Raw genomic sequence first — 6,083 nt, 5'->3', positions numbered from 1 at the left:
GGGGGAGCGGCGGGGGAACGGGCGGGCGGCACTCGCAGGGGGCGCGGGGCGGGCGGAGCCTTGGGCCGCTGCCGAGCGCTCCCCGGGCGGCCGCGGGTGCCGGAGCCCCGCCGCCCCGGGAACGGCGGGTGCGGGCGGGGGCAGCGGCAGCAACAAGTCTGCACCCCCGCTGTCCTGGCGGACGGGAACGGAGCCCGGTCCCTGGAGCTGGCCGGGTTCCCAAAGGCCGTGCGCGGAGAGCTCGTCCCCAGGAGGTGGCTGGAGGGGGCCGTGGCGCCGCAGCCTCTGGGACCCGTCTCGCCTGGCACAGCGTGTTCGCTGGGCACAGCCGCGCCCGGGCTCTGCAGGGAGGGCTGCAGAGTCTGAGTGAACGCTGAGCTGCTTCCGCCGGCCAGGCACGGCCCCTGGGCCGCTTCGTGCTTGAGAAAGTGCGGAGGGATAGTTTGAATGGAGTATAGCCCGTGCAGGAGAGAGAAGGGAGTTTTGTGGAGAGGTCGAGGTGCCCCTCGGGATGAGTGTCGAGGGATGAGTGTCCAGGTGCCCCTCGGGATGAGTGGGTGTCCAGTGCACTGCACTGACCACACGGGTCTCACGTTGCTGAGGCAAGTACAGTATTAAGTCCCCAAATGCACTAAGCTGTGTTATCATTCTCCGTGAAGGGAAAAGTTTCTTCCAATAGTTCTCTCAAAACAACGCCCTGAGTTTATATATTATCCCACCTGTCAGTCCTCTGGTGATGTTGAGGAGATGTGTGAGCTAAAACAGTTTAGAGTGAAGAAGAAGGCTCTGTACTTTCCTTGTGTGTCCTACAGGACAGCATCAGTGTTTATGTAGTATTTACACTACTTAGGATGAATTTCCAGATTAATACCTGTACTGTTCCTGGTGAAACAGTGAGAAGAAATCTAATATGAAGATCTCACTTCTGTTTATGCAAGTTTTGCCCTCAGATTCATGGGTAGAGCTTTATTTCAACTGCAAATTTTATACTCTGTCAATGTATAAATGTCATTAGCTGGGCTCGTGTAGCTGATTGGTATCTAGAATAAAACTAAGCTGGAGACCAGCTTATTCAAGCTGGAAAAGTGTGCTTTGAGTTAAAACCCCCAGGTACAACTTTACAGCTGCCTTTCTGCATGTGTTGTGTTCTTTGTGTTCATGCTGCAGATTTTGACAACAGTAACTTAAGCCTCGAGTTGCCATTCGTGTGTGTGTTTACTTGGCCTGCTCTCCAGGGACTCTATAGGCAGCAGGTGGACTCAACCTTGTAACCAGAGGTTGTAGTGAACTGAAGAAATGTGGAAGTGCTTTATTTGAGATGTTTTTTACATTTCTGCTTGGTTACTCTAAACAAATGTAGCATTTACATCTTAATCTCTGTGGTCAGACTGTCCTGTGCCTCTGTGTATCTTCAGTGGGAGCACAGGAGCAGCTGAATAAAAACTTTCAGCCCAAGTCCTTGCAGATCACAAGAGATTAGATCTGTAACTTCTTTCCTTATTTCTTTAATGGGTGCACCTTTTGATATGGGTATGCATTTGAAATCTGTAGCAATTTAGAACACATCCAACCACTGCAGAACACAGGCTTCAGCCAAGCAGGGCTTCATTTATAGAGCACTGTGATACTTTGCCTGGTGGATAATGCACTATGCAGGACCTTGATAGTCCTGAATTTTACTCCCATTTCTGCCACTGACCTTTCGGGATGAGTTTGGCCAAGACACTTTGTCACAATTTCTCCACCTGTAGACGTTCACCACCAGCTCCCTTTGTGAGATGCTGTCAGGGCTGCAGAGGTGTGCAGGACTGTGTGACAGTCACGCATTCCTGTCCGTGGGGCAGGGAGTGCAGGATAAAAACCGGTGAGTTTAGTCAGCCTCTTCTAACGTACCCAGGTTCCGGATCCTCCAGGCATCGCTGCATGTGAGGAGTCTCTGTCACTCCCAATTTCTTGGCTCTGAAACCTCTCCAGAAACAGGGTGAAGAGAATTTACACTGTGTGCTGGATACTCTGATAGTTCTTATTCCTTTGATTTCTGCACGGGCACAGGGGGCTGCCTCACTGTTCTTATTTGTGAGTGAGTCCTGATAGCAGGGCTGGCTCTTCCACACACCAGATCCAGGGCTGTCATTGCAGTCTTTTCCTCTTCCCACTCAGTTTTGGGATTTTTGTTTTACTGAGTGGACTAGAATGATGCTTACAGTCATTCAGGAGATAATAGACACTAGAAGTTAGTGTTGTTGCCAGCTAATCCAGCACACCTGGGAATTGCATGCTGCACAGCCGAGATGCTGCATGCTTACAGTAAAAGCACTTCAGCACATTTTGGCTCTACAGGTTTTTGCCTTGGAGTTCTTAACGTCACTTTTTCTGAGTGCTTATTGGAATTATCTCTTGCTCAGATGCATTTTCTATAAGCTTTTCATGCACTTAATGTGGGTTTATTAGATTTTGAATGAAATTATCATTATTGTTGTGTTCTTCTCTTCCACGTGTCTTTGACTTAGAGCAAGGAAGAATATTTAAAAGTGCAATCTAATGGTGGTCTAATGACTGTAAGAAACAAGTGATGTGATTGGCTTCTCCTTCCCAGTGTTTCATTCAGTACCTCTATACAGATGCATCATGATCCAGCTGTTGCCTGTACATATTCAGCACACAGGGTTTTGAGAGCCCAGGTGCTTAAAGACAACTCATGCAGGCAAACACTGATCCCTGTGGGAAAGGAAGTCCCTTGCTGTTCCAAGAAACCCTTGCAAGCCCCAAGGTGCTGTTCATGTATAACAGCTTGTGGAAACTGGAGCCTGCTGTTGTTTAAATATAGGTATGGAGTTTATCTCTCCAAGCTGTAATGGTGGAATGTAAATATTTGAATTGATTTGTGAGTCACATTGAATGTTACATATTAGATGGGCTGGAAGCAAATTCAGTAGAAACTCATTCATTTTGAGGTAGAAATTCACCTGAAACTGTTTTTATATTTCATTGATTATTGTATAAACAACAAACAAAAATGGTGCAATATTTAAAATTACTTTTATTCTTCGCTGGTGGATTTTTTTTAAAGATGGGACCTTCTCCTTGAGTTTCAATTATCTTACTTGGATCTTTTTGTTCCAAGCTTATTTCATTATCAGTATTTCTTTAAGTACATTATGTGTATTTGGGTACTTTAAACAAATGAGCCCACAGGACATCTGGTATATCATAAGGTGTTCTGTTTTTAATGAACCTGGTCTGCCTCCTCCTGCAATGTGATGCTGGGAGCTTCAATAATTTAAGCTTATCTTTTTTTAGAAATTATTGGAAGAGGTCAGAATGTCTTAAAACACACTGTGTAAGATTTTAGTGTTACTGCTTAAATATCACATTTTGTTTTGATGCATCATTACTGTTAGAAAACTCAACACATCTCCAATTAGGAGCAGGGGAAAGCTTCAGTCCCTTTGAAGCAGGGACCTTGTGCCTTTTGGCTTGTTTCAACAGGCTCTAACAACATAATCTGATAAAGACATGAACTCGGGGAAGAAGGTGATTGCTATCAAATAATGGCTTCTTCATTATTTTGAGAAATTGAAGGAAGTGAAGAAAAATCCAGTATCTGTACTCAATTTATAAACCACAAGTAGTATGGAACAAGTCTTATAGCTTTAACCTGTTACAGTTATCCAACACTGTAAATGGCATTCTCTTGATAATGGTACCCTGGAGGAAAGAGCAGCCTGGCAATGGCTTTGTCATGCTGAGTTTCTGTCCTGTGATCACCTCATCTGTTCTTTTCTTTTCTTTTTTTTTTTAGTAATTGGACATTGCGTACTGGGTAGATCATTGTGTATGATTAGTTACCTGTGGAATCAGATCCCTTCCTGGATCACAGTTGAGCCGTGTAGGAAACTTTGTTTTCCAGGGCTTCATTTATTACTGCTGCCTTTCCTGGGTGCAAAGTCCATACCTTCTTTAAACTTCACATCTAAAATAATGCCCTGTGACCTGACAACTTTCACTGAGGTTTGAGTTTTTAGGATTGTAATAATTTATGAAAGTATCTGCTCAGTGCTTATTTGATTGAACCCCAAATTTATGCTAGGAAAAACCTAACAATAAAATGTTATCGTGCTGTGTAAATATATGGATAGTTTGTGTTTGAACACATGGTCTTCAATGCCAGTTCCCATTTATGCTGTAAAATAGAGGAGAACTGAAAGTGGTTTGGAGTGACCAGAATGATCAGAAGTGTGAGACAGCTTTTGTACAAGGAACAGCTGAGTAGACTAGGACTCTTTGGGCAAAGGAGTGGGATCGTTGGGCTGAACACAGTTGTGAGAGGCAGAAGAGGGATGAGTGTTGAGTGATTTTCATTCACTGCCCTTCTGTACAAGAATAAATTGCTTTAAAGTAACAAACAGCTGGTGCAGATCCATGGAGTAGGAGGTTTCTCAGAGTCCATGGCTGAGCAGTGGATCTGTTTGTGTAGGGGCTGTTGACGGTAATTATGGATCTGAGAAATGGCTGCTTGAATTTGTAGAAGAAAGTCCATTGAGGGCCCCTCATTCAAGAAGTCAGAGTTGTAATTTCTTTGGAGTTGGAAGAAGCATTGTGTGTTTACCATTGTACAGATCCCTAGGGGCTTATCTAATGCTGATTTCTGAACACACAGTACTGGGCTTGGTGGACATTTTCCTTGGTGTGGCTAATTTTAAGCTTTTATGATGAATTTCTAGCTAAGTTACCTCTGGCTTTCTAAGCAAAGTAATTTGCTGAGTTTCTTCAATCCCACATGTGGATTTGTGAAAAATCTTTGCCCAGGAGAAGGGAGAGAGCTGATGTTACTGCTCCTGTAGAGTTGTGCTCTTAAGATAAGGCAGCAATTGAAGAGGCTGTGGTAGTTTTAAACATGTAGTAAAGGAAATGAAAATTATATCATGTCAGTAATTTCTGCAAAGCAATGGGTGCAATGACAATTTTTTGGAATGTGTAGCATATCTGCTTTGCCTGAATAGTAATGGTAGACATTGCTAGGTTGCTGTTCTTTCTGATTTGCTGGGAAAGTTTTCTCTTGGTGTGAATGATACAGAGGCAAAATGAGCCACGTTATTAGAATTTAAAGGTCTTTGACAGCTGGTTTCCTACTCTCCCCTACACATTCTAATGGCAAATACCAGAGTATATGAGCTCTTCTTGCCCAAGACTTCATGCAGATTGAAAAGGTCACCTCTTCCACCTCTAAGGTCCCCAGAACAGCCTTTTCAGTAAGTGTCAGTGGGCTCAACTACTTCAAATGATGCTCTGGTTTAATTTAAGGGAACTTTCACATTTTGAAAAGGGTAAAGTAAATGTTTGTTTCTTGCTTGTGCTTTTCTAAATATTCAGCTTAGCCCTGAGTGTTGCATTTGAGTTGTTAGAGTAGAGAGAATCAGGCACAACAAGCTGAAGAAAAGCCACAGCTCATGTGTGTCTCAGCTCATGTGTTCTGTGCGGTCTGAAGGACTTGGAAGGAATGTAAGTTGAGTGCCATCTTTCTGTGCTTAAGGTCTTTGCTTGGCTGCTTGCAAAAATTTTAAGGGAAATCACATGTCAGAGTTGCAATATAAATCCAAATGAAACAAACCTTAAAACAAGTCAACATAAAGGATACAAAAGTCAAAATGAAGCTGAATGTATATCCCTCAAAAAGTAAGAAATAGTGGGTATTTGGATGAGGATTTTATTAGAAGTTTAGTGTCAAGGATTTCAGTTGCTACAGTTGGACATAAAACTTGCTGTTGGATAAAATCCCCAGGTTTTATAATTTATGTCTTAACATTTCATGAAGATACAGTGCAAGATTGACACACATGGGAAATTTATCAACTAATCTTGGTGTGTGGGTACTGGTACTTTTGGCTGTTTGATAAATTGCCTTATTTTATATATGGCATATATGTGATCTTGCAGAGGCACTCCAGTTTGAAAGGGTTGGAAGTGCTGCCAGAAATTCTTTGGATGTGGAAATCGCATGCGTGTTCTTTCAGATAATCCTTAGTGGTAGCTCTTTGAGCATCATTGAAAGGCAGGAAGCTTATTGCTCCCCTCTTCCTTTT

The sequence above is a fragment of the Corvus kubaryi genome, unplaced genomic scaffold (assembly GCF_017639235.1).
Source record: "Corvus kubaryi isolate FWS band 111438036 unplaced genomic scaffold, C.kubaryi_AGA036_p1.0 37382, whole genome shotgun sequence".
Classification (NCBI taxonomy): domain Eukaryota; kingdom Metazoa; phylum Chordata; class Aves; order Passeriformes; family Corvidae; genus Corvus; species Corvus kubaryi.
This window is presented reverse-complemented; position numbering follows the sequence as displayed.